The following is a 17,300-nucleotide window of genomic DNA, read 5'->3' on the forward strand; positions in this document are numbered from 1 at the left end:
TTGCTGAAAGAAAAATTTATTGAAACACAGCAGAAACAGATTCCTGGCTAGCCTCATCCAAGATAACATTTACAAAACTCGGAGGGCCAAACCCCATATCAAAAGAACCAAAAAAAGATTGGCCAAGCGACCAATTAGCTAGCACATGCGCAGCCTGATTAGCCTCCCTATGAACCCAATTAAAAGATACATGGCCAAAGTCCCTACAAACATTCTTAACTGACTCTACAAAATTCACAAGCCTCCAAGGAATTTCCTTCCCACCAGCTCTAATAGCATCTATACAAACTTTACAATCACTCTCTATAATGCAGTTACAAAAAGAGAAGTTCAAAGCAATGTGGGCAGCCAAAAGAATAGCATTAGCCTCTACTTGAACAGGGATATTGGTGTTAACTTTCTTAGGCCTGTCGGCCAAACTGTCCACATATTGTCATACTATCTATCTTAAATTTATTAATAATTAATTGTTATGGAGTCTTAAGACGTCTAACAATATATATATATATATATACACACACACACACATATATTTTAAAGAAGAGGTCTATCAATATAGGGTAGTCTAAGAAATAACTTAATATCAAATCATTTTAATTTATGTCAAATTTTTTACCAACTTTTTAAGATATAGAGCCAATAAAACTAATTTTTTGAATTTCACTTGTCATTTAAGTAATATTTTCAGTCACTTCATTAATTTATACTAATTTTTAATGAGAGGTGCTACGTCTACAAACATTTTTACAACAAATTATAGGTGGTTAATTGTTACTGGTTCAAATTTGAACTTACCACTAAGATTACTTTTTTACCCCAACAATAACAACTAGTAACAACCTGTCACTTATGATTTATTGTGAAAATATTGTAAAAATGTTGTGGACATATCATTTCTCATTTTAATTAGGTGAAAGTGCCCACTAACATTTCTCAATAATATAAATGGCCAGTAATTTAGTTTTTCTTAAAGGAACTACAGTTCCATAGATAGACATTTAAAAGAACTAACGAAAAAAAAAAAAGGTGAAATTTAGTTGTATAAATCTCAATGATTAATATAGGAGGGGGAAAAAAAAATTACGTTCTCAATAAGCATGAAACACTCTTCTAATCTTATTCATTTGCAAATTAATTAATGATAATTTTACCTTGGATGTGGATTGATCCATTCAAATTGTTGGAATCCAAATGTAGTTCCTTAAGCGAAGCAATAGTACCACTAAAGTATTGTAAAATGCTGTTATTAAAACTATTACAACACAAGTGAAGCACTTCTAGCTTGCCCAAAGTAGAGAATCTTTCAAAACCTGCAATTTAGATGCTTCAATTACATGTTGGCAACTATATATTCCCACAAAACAGTATAAAATGATTCTAATTTGCAACTAATTTTTTTAACATCCCTTAAAAAAAACAAAGAGGTAATAGAAAAAAGTAAAATATTGACAAATACTACCTACTTTTCTTAAGATATAAACTTAGTACCTTCATTTGGGATCCATCCAAAAATGGAATTAAAACTCAAATCGAGGTACTGGAGCTCTTCAAATGAAAGAAATAAAGAGGCATTAAAGTACCAACCTCTCTCACTTTCTCTACTCGAATAAGACATCGTACTATTAAGAGTAAGGTGGATTACACGGCCAGTAGTGATGTTGCACTTGACTCTTTCCCACTCACAACAATCACTCTCTTTGTCGGCTGAGTCCCAATGAGGAAAATAATATTCATCAGTGCAGTTGACAATGGAAGCTTTGAGTTCCAAGAGAGCAATTCTCTCTTGCTCCCAGCAACCAAAGCACCCATTCATACCAAAATGAACCAAAACTAACACCACTGGCCACCACCAATAACGTCTCAACTCCATTACTTATTCCTTTTCTGATTTTCTACAACAATAAGACTGACAAAGTTTTTGCTCAACTCTGATTTATACTCCTAAGCAAACTAGGTCTTGAGTTGAAATAACACTACCACCACCATCTTATATATACCCACTACACGTACCACTTTCTCAGATCATGTCTTGTGCTTTTTCCAAAAGCATAAATTTACATCCACTATTTGAGATGACTTAGACTAATTAAGTCTTCTCTTTTGGTTAAAGACTAATTAAGTCTTCGCAATGCGCATCATGTGTCTTTCCAGTTTCCACCCAGCTACAAATCCTAAGATAATGATTTTTTCTAAATAAAAAAAGGTGCAAGGGCATACGACAATGATTTAAGAGCCTATTCATTGTTTTTTGCCCGGCCGGCCTGAACAGTGTGGTCCCATACAAAGTTGTGAATAACTCTCTGATAAAGTTCAAAGTTTTGAATAAACGCTTTCCACTCTTCAAAACTTTGTCTTTGTCTACCGACACAGCCGTGTATTGTAGGCTTTAGCCTTAAATTTTAATTTTTTTTTTCTATTTTATTTATTTTCTATTTAACATATTCTAACAATAGGTGTATCTTATTTAGGAAAAAAAAATAAAAATAAAAATCTACATATAATTATTATTATTGAAATATATTATGTGAGACAAATAAAATTATAATTAGAATAAAGACTTTTAAATATATATGTGTGTGTGTGTGTGTGTATATATATATATAATAAAATTAACCATAATTTCGAAACGATACTAAAATATTTTATTTCTTTAACCAAACCAAAACAACTTTTGGTACGAGTCTCTTTTAGACTATATATTTTGGTTTTCTAGGTTTTATAAGTTTATTTGTTTTTTGGTTTAGTATTTGTTTTTTTGTTTGGCATTTGTTGTGACTGTGTACAATTTGTTTGTTTATTAAATTTAAATATTGTACATAAAATGAGTACTGATAGATTAACTGATAGTTTTCCACTAGTGAATCAGGCAATTCAAGTGCTCTACTATGGAGAATTGTACTTCATTGGGTGTTATTGTACTTTTTTTACTGTTATTACTTAATTTAAAACCTAAAATAAACATAAATTATGTCTAAAAATATTTTTATACCTAAATATAAATATTAATTAATTGTCTAACCCCTAACATATTGTACTCTTTGTTTTTCAAGAATTGTTGCACCCCGTATCCATACCCATCTCGATGTCCATGCAAAATAGCATTACACAGTATTACAATTGCTCAAATAATGCAAAGCACTTTTCTTAAAGCTATTCCAAGTTTCCAACTATCACCAATCATCAATACTATGTACGTTATTGAGTTGATAAACTTTCATACACTTTTTCATTTCTAACTTCTTCTTTTTCCCTATCTAATACATACTCACGTTTTCCTTTCTCTCTTAATTTCATTTTTATCTAATCCCTTCAACAAGCAAGAAAGCTACACCCATTACACATACAACTTTCTCATATCATATCTTGTGCATCATGGTGTCTTTCCACCTGACGATCTTTATTTGAGATGACCAAACTAAGACTTCATAGTTCGCATCATGGTGTCTTTCTGCCTAACGATCTTTTCTAAATAAAAAAGAGAGTAAGAAGATAATTTATTTTCTTTTGATGAATAAATACTTTGATTGAGGGAAGTAAATTAAAAGAACCAATTAATGGCCTTGCTGATTTAGTTTCACACAAAAGAGGTTTCAATTTTGGTTGATTTCATAATGTTGTTGCACTTTGTTATAGGAATTTACCAAATTCCTAGATTTTTGAGAGAAAAAAATAGAAGAAAAACAACACATATTTGCTTTTTTTCCTATCTAATTCATTCATGTTTCCTCTCTATCTTAGTTTTTATCTAATCCATTCAATAAGCAGGAAAGCTACATCCACTACTAATACAAAGTTAGGCAAGGTAGGCAAGGTAGGCAAGGATGGAGTCAAAATTTCGAATTAGTAAGGCAAAGTATAAGAAAAAAAATCCAAAAAAAAATCCAATTTAGTAGTATTAATAAACTAATAACAAAGAAAAAAGACACAAAAACATTGTTTTGTACATAGTACATTACTAGACACAAAATACTATTATTTCTTACTACATTATTAATGAAATCAATGTAAAATTATAAGAAAAAGGGGGCCATGACTTTTGAAAGAAGAAGCCAAATATAAATTTGTGAAGAATATACTTTTTCCTTTTCCCGTAAGGTCGAGGGCCCAGGCCCTTTTGGACCCCACCTAGCTTCACCCTATACAAAGGAGCTTTCTCGGATCATATGTGTGCTTTTTTTTTTTTTTTTAGGAAAAAAAGTTACATTCATTATTTGAGATGACCAAGACTTCTTTTTTTTTTTTTCCCCACTATGTGAGAAACAAGATGACCAAATACTTAAGACTCTACTTCGTGGTGTCTTTCCACCCACTACAATTAAAACCTTTTCTAAATAGAAAAGGCGGAAGAAGATATTTTCTTTTCTTTTGATGAATGAATACTTACATTGAGAGAGTAAAAAGAACCAATGACCTTGTGGATATACTTTTATGAATGAGATTTAACTTTTGGTTGATCTCATAATGTTTTTGCTTGAGTCCCAAGATGTAAAATTATTTTCACCTATAAAGTTGATCACAGAAGCTTTGAGTTGTAGGAGAGCTATTCTCTCTTGCTCCTAGCAACCAAAGCACCCATTGAAATATAATTGAACAAAAACTAACACCTCCAAAAAGCAAAAACGTCTCAACTTATCTAATTTTCTTTTCCTGAATTTCCGGGACAAAAATAAGACAAAGAATTTTCTCCAAACAAAGTGTTCTTCAGTTAAAATAGACACAAGCATGCTACATATTGAATGACACTAACTAATTAGATTCATTATCATATATCAATCTGTAATTTTTTTTTTTTTTGGTAATAAATAAATTTTATAATAACTTAACATTTCCTTTAAGATTACCTACACAATTGAAGACTTGGCGTCAATGGTGTCTTTCCACGGTTCCACCCACCATCTTGACTTTTATAAACTTATTTTGTCAAATTAACCCAAACCAGACGCGAAGAATGACCTCTAGTTGTCCGCAACTAAGACTTCTTTGTTATTTTTATTTTTTTATTTATTTATTTGGTGGGGAAAGACTAAGAGATATAAGGATGCGTGTTTAAGGATTAGGCTTAAGTTTTGTACACTTTGACCCATACTGTATACTATGGTAGGGCCTTGGGAAATTTTTTTTGTCTTAGTTGCACAACAATTTCATCATCCACTTTATCATAATTTTTGCCAAGCCTAGTGTAAACATTATCTGTATTTGGAGCTTTTTGTTGTTGCTAATGCCCACAATGTGGTTTTCGGATGAGATGATGCAAAGATTGAGCCAGAATTTGGAGTTAGGGAGAGTAGCTTTAGCAATGCTAGCTCTATACTATAAGCAATTCATGCGGTCGCCTAGGGCCCAAAGTAAATAAAGGGCCCCCATATTTTAACCAATAAGATTATTTCTTTTATTGTAATAGTATTAATTAAACCCAAATATTAGCTAATAAATAAAATAATATTTTTATATCAAACGAAAAACAAGAAAAAAAAATAGTGAAATATATATTATATCCATAACATTTTTTACAACACTTTTACAACAAATCTTAAAGTAGTATGTTGTTACAAGCTATTATTGATAGCAAAAAAATAATTTTAGTGGTGGGTTCAAATTAAAATTTAGAACCAGTAACAACTCAACACCTAGGATTGATGTAGTACTTCTCAAAAAAAAAAAAAAAAAAAGCAATACACAAAAAATTCACAACATTTTTCATAATAATTTAGTTGGCAAAGTTTTACTTGTTTTCATCTAGGTCCACTACTAATATTACTCTCTTACTTATCACTATCAATCCATATTTGGTGCCAAAATTTTCTTGTAATTAAAATTTTAATTGCTTTGGAATTTGTACTCTCTGGGTTACTTATAAGTGGGAGGGGGAAAAAAAAAAGATCTAACCTGATAACTTACTACAGGCCCAAACTCCAACTAGGGCTAGAATGGACTGAAATAGACTAGAATGGCCCGTAATTTTATTCGAAGGAGAAGGGGGGGTTTCTTGTTCCACTGGAAAGGTATTGACAACATTAGTAGAAACCCAATTGACTACATGACTCGTCATTTATAACAACTTAACATTTCCCTTAAGAAGACCTACGCGACAACAATTGAAGACTCGGCATCAATGGTGTCTTTCCACGGTTCCACCCACCATCTTGAGTTTTATCAACTTATTTTGTCAAATTAACCCATACTAGACGCAAAGATTGACCTCTAGTTGTCGGCAGCTAGGACTTGTCTTTTGGATTAGCAGGACTTCTTTCTTATTTTTATTTTAAATTTTTTTGTGGGGAAAGGCTTAGAAATATAAGGAAGCATGTTTAGGGATTAGGCCAAAGTTTTGTACATTTTTAACCCATAAAATTTTCCTCCAAATCTAGGTGGAATTCCAACTCATTTTGTGACCCTTTATAAGACCGTATCTAAAAATTTTATTAAAAAATATAATTCATAAAATTATTTAAATAAATCACATAATTATTTAATAAATCATTTAACTAAAAAGTATATATACATGGAGACAAAACAAAATACTTTGGCTATACACAGTAGGCCACTTGCTAGCGCATTTGCCACCTGATAAGCGGTCCAGCTTCACTTCCATTAAATGCATAGAGTACACTATAGTGTAGGGCCTTGAGAAAAAAAAAAAACAATTTCATCATCCACTTTATCAAAATTTTTGCCAAGCCTAGTGTAAACATTATCTGCATTTGGAGCTTTTCTTTTGTTGCTAATGTTCACAGTATGGAGACAATACTTGAAGTTATAAAGAGCAATTTATAACTATATAAGTAATTAAGGCGGTCGTCTAGAGACCCAAGTATATAAAAGGCCCCAAATTTTAAGTGATATGATTATTTTTATTAGAGAGATGCTACGTCCACAACATTTTTACAACATTTTCACAATAAATCATAGGTGGTTAATTGTTATTAGTTCAAAGTTGAACCTAACATTAAGATTACTTTTTTGCCCCAAAAATAACAACCAGTAACAACCTACCACTTATGATTTGTTATAAAAATGTTGTGAAAATGTTCTGTACATATCATTTCTCTTTTTATTATTGTAATAGTATTAATTAAAACCAAATATTAGCCAATAAATAAAATAATATTTTTTTTTCAAACAAAAAACAAGAAAAAAATAACTTCAGTGGTGGGTTGAAATAATAATTTAGAACCAATAACAACTTAACACCTAAGATTTGATGTAGCACTTCTTAAAAATAAAAATAAAAATAAAAATGCACAAAAAAATTCACAACATTTTTCATAACAGTTTAGTTGGCAAAGTTTTACTTGTTCTCATCTAGGTCCACCACTTTCATTACTCTTTTACTTACCACTATTGATCCATATTTGGTGCCAAAGTTTTCATGTAATTAAAATTTCAATTGCTTTGGAATTTGTATTTTGTGGGTTACATATAAGTGGGGGGAAAAAAAAGATACAGCCTGAGAACTTACTACAGGTCCAAACTCCAATTTGGGCTGGAATTTACTGAAATAAACTAGAATGGCCCGTAATTTTATTTAAGGGAGAAACCCAATTGGCTACGTGAATAGAAAGAGCATGCCCAATTAAAGTCAGTCTATCATTTTATAGTATCACATGTTTTTTTATTTTAAAAATGATGAACAAGAAATTTATCAATTTGTTTTATTGTTTATTATTCTTCGTATTTTCTTGGTTAAAAAAAAAAAAAGAGCCAGTAACTTGGATAATATAAGAATGTTTAAAAACCTGTCCAAATTGTAGTTTTTTGTACACATGTATCGGCTAACACTACCATTGAATAGGTTTGCACATAACTTGATGAGGGAGGAATTTAATTACGAGACAAAAACGACCACATTTGGTGTGAGATCTAATATTACTTTGCCTTTGTCTAGCACGTTAATTGATTTGTTTACATTTTAGCCACGTTTGGTTTTTTCTCAAAATTTTCCCTCTAATTGATCAAGACATGTAACTCGTACTCATTTGGTTTTTTTCTCGCTTCAATGTTAGCATCCATCGTAGGTTTCCTTGTTCTTAGTCATTGTTGTTGCAGCCTCCTTGTGTTTGAAATTCCTAACACTGTTCTTAAGAGCATTCTTCCCTTTTCTATAACCATGCCGTTTTATTATCTTTTCGTAGTATAAACCCCTGAATGTCGTTTGCAGGCTTTATTTTATAATTACGAGTCTGTTTGCCCCAAGTAGCAAAAGTCAGATTTCGTTTCTTTAGCTTTAAGAAGAAAGAAAAATAACCGGTTTTACTTGTATCCAATACCTTCTTGGAAAGTGTTTCACAGTAAATACTAATCTATATCACTAATATTATAAACTTTTCAATATTTGAGAGACAGCCTAGACTATGGTAGTTGAAGACTTCGCATCATTGTATCTTTCCACCCACCACCATGAGAATGTTTTTTTTTTTTTTTTTCCAAAATGTTATTAAATAATTATAATTCAATTTCATTGAGAGAATAAAATATAAAGAAATTATCTTATAAGACAGTCTTAAGGGGCGGCCCTCTCATATTTGATAATCCCACCTATAAGACCCACATTTTGTAAAAGGAACGCACCATAACACATTCTCAATTTCTCATTACATAATTTTCTTCATGCATGGGTCAATCACATTGTGCATCCCCCTCAAAAGTAAAGATAACCCAGATTTTCAACATTTAAAATGGCTAGCAAATTTGGCTTTAGTTTCCTCCCAAATTTGGTTGCTGGGAGCAAGAGAGAATTGCTCTCTTACAATACAAAGCTTCCACCATCAACAACGCTGATAAATATTATTTTCCATCTTGGGACTCAGGCAACAAAGAGAGTGATTGCCGTCAATGGGGAAGAGTCAAGTGCAACATCACAACTGGCCGTGTAATCTAATTTACTTTTAATAGTACGATATCCTATTGGAGTAGAGAAAGTTGGTACTTTATTTCCTCTATGTTTCTTCACTTTGAAGAGCTCTAGTACCTCGATTTGAGTTGGAATGGGATTCATGGATGGGTCCCAAATGAAGGTACCAATTTTATATCCTAAGAAAAGTATTTAATTTGTTGAAATGATGAGATCCTAGAGAGATGCCTTGTGGGAGGAAACTAAAGCCAAATTCGCTAGCCATTTTAAATGTTGAAAATCTAGGTTATATTTACTTTTGAGGGAGATGCACAATGTGATTGCCCCACGCATGCAAATAGATTATGCTATGAGAAATTGAGAATGTGTTATGGTGCGTTCCCCTTACAAAATGTGGGTCTTATAGGTGGAACCGTCAAATATAAGAGGGGCTGGTCCTTGAAACTATCTTATAAAATAATTTCTTCATATTTTATTCTCTCAATGAAATTGAATTATAATTATTTGATAGCATTTTAAAAAATAAATAAAAACTTCTCATGGTGGTGGGTGGAAAGATTTGATGGCGCGAAGTCTTCAACTGTCATGGTTTAGGCTATCTCTCAAATATTGCAAAGTTTATAATATTAGTGATATAGATTTTTTTTTGGGCAAAATATTAGTGATATAGATTAGTATTTACTATGAAACACTTTCAAAGAAAGTACTAGATATGAGTTAAGAAAGGGCAATTGACGCCAAGTCTTCAACTATCATAGTCTAGTTTATCTCAAATAATGCACAAATTGCACCTCAAAAAATAATAATAATAAGAATAATAATACAAAATTTATAATATAAGTGATATGAGAAGTGCATGGTTTGTAACACTTTCACAAAAAATTATAACAAATTCTAGATAGTAAGTTAATACAGTTGATTCGAATTTAAACTACCACCGCGCACTCTTGGTGCGGTGGTTAATTCACAAGTATAAGTACTTGTGGGGTGTGGGGTGTGGGGTGTGGGNAGTAGCTAACGAAAAAAAAGGGTGAATTTTAGTTGCATAAATATCAATGATTGATAGGAGGGAAATAAGAAATGTTATATGCTCAATAAGCGTGCATGAAACAATCTTCCAATAATCTTCCTTTGCAAATTAATGAGAGTTTTACCTTTGAGGTGGATTGCTCCATTCAAATTGTTGTTGTTCAAATCTAGTTCCTTGAGCGACGCAATACCACTTAAGGATTGTCAACTCAGTAGTTGACAACTAGTCGCTAACCCGTGCGATGCACGGGGAAGCTATTGATAACTTTCCTAATATGAAAAAAAAAATCAATATCATGGTATAAATTATATACCAAACTAATAAAACCTATCACTTAAAAAGTAATAAAATCTATCACATACAATGAGATATCGTGATAACTAAGAGCTTGAGATCATATTTAGAGATATTGTGATAACCAAGAGCTTGATATCATATTTAGAAAATAAATAACTAATTCAATAAAATTAATTACACAAATATTGTTAATTCAATACTCATTCAACCAAATATCTTCATAAATTACATTAATCATTCTTAATGTCCAAGATGTATCTAAATTCTAACATTGCCAGTAAACAAAGATTCTAGACCTCAATGGGATTGAAAAGGAACCATAATGCCAATTTACACAATTGCTGAAATCATCACTTTCCACTTTGAGAGAGAGAGAAAGAGAGAGGTGGCTATTGTGCGCATCTCTAGTTATTTATTTTCTAAATATGATATCAAGCTCTTGGTTATCACAATATCTCTAAATATGATCTCAAGCTCTTAGTTATCACGATATCTCATTGTATGTGATAGATTTTATTACTTTTTAAGTGATAGGTTTTATTAGTTTGGTATATAATTTATACCATGATATTGATTTTTTTTTTCATATTAGGAAAGTTATCAATAGCTTCCCCGTGCATCGCACGGGTTAGCGACTAGTTGTCAACTACTGAGTTGACAATCCTTAAGTGGTATTGCGTCGCTCAAGGAACTAGATTTGAACAACAACAATTTGAATGGAGCAATCCACCTCAAAGGTAAAACTCTCATTAATTTGCAAAGGAAGATTATTGGAAGATTGTTTCATGCACGCTTATTGAGCATATAACATTTCTTATTTCCCTCCTATCAATCATTGATATTTATGCAACTAAAATTCACCCTTTTTTTTCGTTAGCTACTTTAAATGAATGTATTTATGCTACTGAAGTCCCTTTATTCTTCCATGATTTTTTCATGTACTTTTTTTTTTAATGTAGAATTTAAAGCATTTACCAACTTGGAGGATCTCTACTTGAGTGGCACTGAGATCAATGACTTAGTGACAACAGGAGGTATGATAGTTTGTAGAAATATATATTCAAGGATTAAAATCAAATACTTATTCTGTTTGGTATGTCAAATGAAATTATCATGTCGATGTTTTTGAGATATTTTATTTTGCCCTGTAGATTCAAACATCTTAACTAAATTGCAACTCCTAGACTTGAGTTGGAATGATTTTAATGCACGAGTTCTTGAGTCATTAACTGCCTTCCTCCATTACTTTTTGTTTTTCTAATTTCCTATGACAATAAGACGAATGGTTTTTGTCCAACCCTCTCAGTTATGATTCCAAAATGACCTTGAATTGAAATATATAATCCTAAATATATACTGTTGTCAAACACTCCATATCATTATTACGATCGTGGACGGCGTAAAGGGGCCCAGGCCCCCTGACCTTATGAAAAGAAAATAATTGATATATTTTCAGTTCAAAAAAATATATTTATATTTGGGTCGCTGTTTGGGCTCATCTCCTTTAAAATTATTTTCCCAAACACCCTTCTCAAAAAAAAAAAAAAAAAAAGCCTTATGTGCTTTTTTTAGGTTCTTCTCTTAAGATTCAGTTATGTGACTATTTAACTACAAGATATACTTCTATTCTATGAGAAAAAGTCCATATGGTAGAATTTTAAGAGCAAAACTTAAAAAATATTACCTAAGTACTGTACCTAAATCTTACTCTTATTATTATTACTACTATTTCTTATCTTTTTTGCTTTGAGTAGCGTGGTATCACATAAAATGACACAATTTGTGTCACACAACTTGTTCATGTGATGAGTTTCGAGTTGTAGAAGTGTGTCTCATAAAGAACCACCATCATATCTCTATCACTCACAACTCGCCCGTGGATGAGTTATAACACAAATTGTATCATTTTTTACTCTTTTTGCTTTCATTTTTTTTTTATACACGTTTTGTTTTCTTTTAAGTCTTGTCACTTTTTTTTTTTTTTTTTCAGGAACTTTAGTCCTGTCACTTCGCTTCAATTTATTGCCCTTGACTGACTACTCCATACTCAGTACTCACTGCTCAGTTTCACACGAGGATGACTATCTCTGAATTACAAATTCATTTGAATCCAATGGTGTACTCAGTTTCACTTGTAAAGACACCCAAAACAAAAATAAATAAATAAATAAAAGATACAGAATGCTAAATGCATTCAGGGCCGGCTCAATGGTATAAGCCATTGATGCGGCCGCCTAAGGCCCCAAGTGAAAAAAAGGCCCCTAAATTTTAACCATTAGTATTAATTAAGTCAAAATATTAACCAATAAATAAAATAGTATTTTCTTATCAATGAAAAACAAATAAAAAAAGAAAAAAATGTTACGTCTACAATATTTTTCACAACATTTTTACAAAAAATCTTAATAGCTTATTGACAGCAAAGAAATAATTTTAGTGATAGGTTCAACTAGAAAACAAGAAGCAACTTCACACCTAAGACTTGTCATGAAAAATATTCTGAATGTCGCACTTCTAAAAAAAAAAGAAAAGAAAAAAAGCAATTCACAATATTTTTCACAATAGTCAAGTTAGCAAACTTTTATTAGTTTTCAACTAGATTCACCACTGACATCACTCTTTTACTCACTACTATCAATCCGCCACATCAACCAATGTAAAAAGTTTTGTCAAATTTTTTTGTGTTTATAAACTTTTAAAAAAAAAAATTACATGATTTATGTTGATTAATAGTAATTTTATATATGAAACAAGATAACTAATTTTCGCCTTAGGCCCCCAAATGCATCAAGCCGCCCCTGAATGCATTACATACTGAGATAGAGAAAANAAATCTTTATGTTTTATTTTTTATTTTATTATTATTATTATTATTTATGAAAAGAAATCTTTATGTTTCTAACTTTCTTGTTTTGGTCCGTATCTCTTTGCCGGCCGAAATCTGGTATTTCACCCTGAATAGCCGCTATCTCTTTTTAATTTTTTTTTAATCAAATTTATTATATTGGGCCAAGGATTTACATGTGTCAGGGATTTTTATTGTACCAAAGTTTTGTCCTAATAATAATAATAAAAAGAGATAAAACTTAATTAAAAGTAGAGCTAACCATAATACGTAGACTAGATAGGTGTGGATTTATGAAGGATTAAGTTTTAACATTTAAATAAGGGAGTTTAGAGAGAGAGTTCTTAAAATTTGTTGGTGGGTGGTTGAGATATGACTAAAATTTATATAAATATATATATATATATATAGTGGTAATTGTGAAATAGTACAAAAATATTTGTTGATATCGAAAAATATACCGTTCCTTTAGTCAAACTGAAATAGCTTTTGGTATGAAATTGACTCCCTTAATTGTAGTATATTAAGAAACAATAGTGTTATGTATTAAGAAACAACATCTTAAATTCTTAATATATTAAAAAACAATAATTTCTTTGTTTGTTTTGGTTAATAGTTTATTAATACCATATGGATGTTTATTTTTATTTTTTTTTTAATTTTTGGTTATACTCCAACCCCTATTGAGTCTGTTTGCACGTTAGTTCTTTGTGGTGATAACCATTGACTTCTATTATTTGTTTCTTCTCGCCAATAATTTTGCAATTAGAAGACCCTCAACAAGAAGCCAAAGACTTTGTCGGTGTATCCAGTGCTTTCTTCTTAGATAATGTTCAGTGATGACTAACCTATGCCCTTGGTATTAAGAGCATTGCATTATTTGAGAATTTACCCAAAATCAAGAAGAGGCTAGAGATTTATATAATGCAAAGCGATTTTCATTAAGCTGTTCCAAGGACAGTTTCAAACAATTTCTCATCTCTCATTATTTCAAGGAAAAAATCAAATGAGTAAGTCCTTGATTAGATGATATGTCAGTTTTTCAAGGACTCTAATCATTCTCCTCTTTCCTCTTTGTTTTTTTTTTTATAAGATTAGTCTTCGTTCAACAGGCAAAAAAGTTGCACCCACCACTAGTAATATACGAATTTTTGCATTATTTAGGAAGACCTAAACAGCTCAACTTAACAAAGACGCCAAGGACTTGGCGTCAATGGTGCTTTCCCTAATAATATACCAATTTTGCATTCTTTAGGAAGACCTAAAAAGCTAAACTTAACAAAGACGCGAAGGACTTGGGGTCAATGGTGCTTTATTCCCTGCACCTTATATTGTGCTTTCTTGGATAATCCTTGCATTATTGGAGAAGACCTAGCTATACTACTATAGTTGAAGACTTCGTGTCTTTCCAGTTCTACCAACCACCATGACTTCACCAACTTTGGTTTTTGACAAATTAACCTATATGGCAAAATGAGCTTACAGCTAAAAATTTCCTTGGATTATTGACAGCTATGAGTTGCCTTTTCACTTAGCTGGGCTTTTGTTTTACTCCTATTTGTTGGGAATGTAGAATCATGTTTATGGGTTGGGCCAAGCTTTTTTTTTTTTTTGAAGCCCAAACCAATTAAATTCCAAGCCTGATTCATGTTTGGATTTTTTTTTTCTCTAAGGGTCCGTTTGGTTGGGAGAGTAGAAAAGTGAGAGGATGGAAAATTAGTAAGAGGATGGAAAAGTAAAAGGATAGAAAAAAATTGGGCCCCCCCTATATTGGATAGCCGGCCCCCCCAATGCCTAATTCTCAACTATTCTCCCAAGCCCAGCTCAAATATTCTCCTAAGCCCAGCTTTAGTTTTAGGCCTTATCACTATATGTACTCCAAATAAAACAAGCTGGCCCGCTCAAGTCCAAATACTAAAAACAAAATTTCACTTTCTCTTCATCTCAAAAAATCCACCCACTAACCCACAGAATCCCTTTCTTTACTTCTTATTCTTTTGTTTGGTCTTCTTTGATACACTTTCATTTGCACTATACCGTTGCCTACCTACCGACCCCCAAAACTCCAGTCTTCTGTACTCACAGTCCCCAAAAAAAAACAAAAAAACAAAAAAATCCTGACCAATTTTTTCTTTCTTCATCAGCTTTAGTTTTGGAACTTGGTGACTACTTGGTGACTAGTGAGTTTTCTTCTCTTTCTTAAGCATTAGACATTCATCTCTTTTTAGTGTCTTTTTTTTATTTTCTCAACTATCTACACCTAAATATTCATATGCTCTTTATATTTTCATAGATTTTAAGAGAAATACATGATTGAAGGCATAGGGAGATTGTTTGTGATGAGTCTTGAAGGGAAGATCTAAAGTTGGAGGCAGTCAAGCAGAGGCAGTAGGGATTGCCACACGGGTGATCCATCTTTGCACTTTGTGAAGACAAAGTTTTTAAGGTAAAATTATTTTGATTTATTACCTATTTTTGATTAGTTAGATATCATGTGGTTGTGGATGTGGCTATGGGTGTTGTTAAATTGTTTGGTTTATGTTGTGTACCAATACTTGTGTGTTTAATTTTTGTTTTTGTTTGAGGGGTTATTATTAATTAAAGTCCTATTAAAAATACTCTTCACAAAAAAAAAAAAAGTCCTATTAAAAATAGGTTGTATGTTTAAATTATAGTAGAAATTTTTTTTTTCTTGAGTATGAATAACATCCATATAACTAAGTAAAAATTACTAATTAAAATTTTATTTTTTAAACTTCTTTTCAGGTTAATTTTTGAGTCATATTCTTAAAGCTAAAAGAATTATGAGCAAACAAAAAAACAATTGATGCATTTTTTAAGAAAAAAGATGTTTACAATTCAGAAATTAGGACACTTGTGGCTGTAGAAACAAATGTTGATACTTCAATGCCTAATGAACACCCTGACCCCTCCAAATGTTCAAGAATTCAATCTGAAGAGATAGATCGTGATCCAGGATCACGTAAACAAATATGTGAATTTCCTATCAACAAACAAGATGAAATCTGATGAGCTTATCTCAAAGAAGGTCCATATCAACCTAAAAATATAGACTATCCATACAACGATGATACTCATCGTCATCGATTTCAACATTCATGGTTCGAATCGGCCCCCTCATGTAAAAATTCCTGGCTACGACCCTGGACATATTAATTAAGCTCACAATTTTAAATGAAACACACTTTTCAAAGTTTAAACAATAAACCTTTTTTTTTTTTTTTTTTTTTTGAGGTAAGAGGTAGAAATATTATTGATTGNAGCTAATTGAGAAACAAACGTCAAAAGAATTAGAGAATAATCAGTTGCGGCTCAAAACCTTAATAGAGTGTGCTCGATGGCTAGCATTCCAAGCTTGTGCTTTTAGAGGTCATGATGAAAGCCTTAATTCAAAAAATATAGGCAATTTTATTTAATTGATAAAATTCACATCAACTTTCAATGACAAAGTAGCCAGTGTTATCTTGGAAAATGCTCCACAAAATGCCAAATATATATCACACACAATTCAAAAGGAGATTTTGTATATTCTTACTAGTAATGTGCGAAATGCTATTCGTGAAGAAATTGGGGACGCAAAATTTTGCATTCTTGTTGATGAAGCCCGAGATGAGTCGAAGAGAAAGCAAACGGCCATTATTTTGAGGTTTGTTGATAAAAATGGTTTCATTAAAGAGCGTTTCTTTCATGTTGTGCATGTTAGAGCTACTACTGCGTTGACCCTAAAGAATGAGATATATGTTGTCCTTTCTCGTTACAAGCTTCACATTGAGAATATTCAAGATCAAGGGTATGATGGAGCTAATAATATGCATGATGAATGGAATGGATTACAAGCTCTATTTCTTAAAGAATGTCCAAGTGCTTATTATGTACATTGCATGGCTCATAGGTTGCAATTGGCTTTAGTTACAGCATCTAGAGAAGTAAAAGTTGTTCATCAATTCTTTGATCATTTGACTAATATTATCAATATTGTCGTTGGTTCTAGTAAGCGTAATGATGAATTGCAATATGCTCAAGGGGAACAAATTGCGAATATGATTGCTTCTAATGAAATCGAGACTAGAAGAGAAGCAAACCAAATTGGTATTTTGCAATGAGCTGGAGATACATGTTGGGGATCTCATTTTCAATCTATTTGTAGTTTGATAAAAATTTGATGCAACTTACAAAGTTATCAATACTATCTCCGAGGAAGGAGCTAATTATAAACAACGTGGTAATACCGATGGAGCTTATTCGGTATAAACATC

The 17,300-nt window shown here is 31.7% G+C and overlaps 2 long non-coding RNA genes across 2 annotated transcripts; one reads left to right on the forward strand and one right to left on the reverse strand.

Annotated features, from left to right (window-relative positions):
* Positions 1-1,228: 1,228 nt before the first annotated feature.
* LOC136069181 (uncharacterized) lies at positions 1,229-2,173 on the reverse strand. Its single transcript, XR_010630427.1, has 2 exons — positions 1,489-2,173; positions 1,229-1,310 (listed from the first exon to the last, which is right to left on the reverse strand). It is a non-coding gene; the product is annotated as an uncharacterized LOC136069181 (long non-coding RNA).
* Positions 2,174-10,604: 8,431 nt separating this feature from the next.
* Positions 10,605-11,403, forward strand: LOC111985156 (uncharacterized). The gene is made up of 2 exons (XR_002880021.2): positions 10,605-10,915; positions 11,138-11,403. It is a non-coding gene; the product is annotated as an uncharacterized LOC111985156 (long non-coding RNA).
* Positions 11,404-17,300: the final 5,897 nt, after the last annotated feature.

Source organism: Quercus suber, unplaced genomic scaffold (genome assembly GCF_002906115.3).
Source record: "Quercus suber isolate HL8 unplaced genomic scaffold, Cork oak 2.0 scaffold_9, whole genome shotgun sequence".
Classification (NCBI taxonomy): domain Eukaryota; kingdom Viridiplantae; phylum Streptophyta; class Magnoliopsida; order Fagales; family Fagaceae; genus Quercus; species Quercus suber.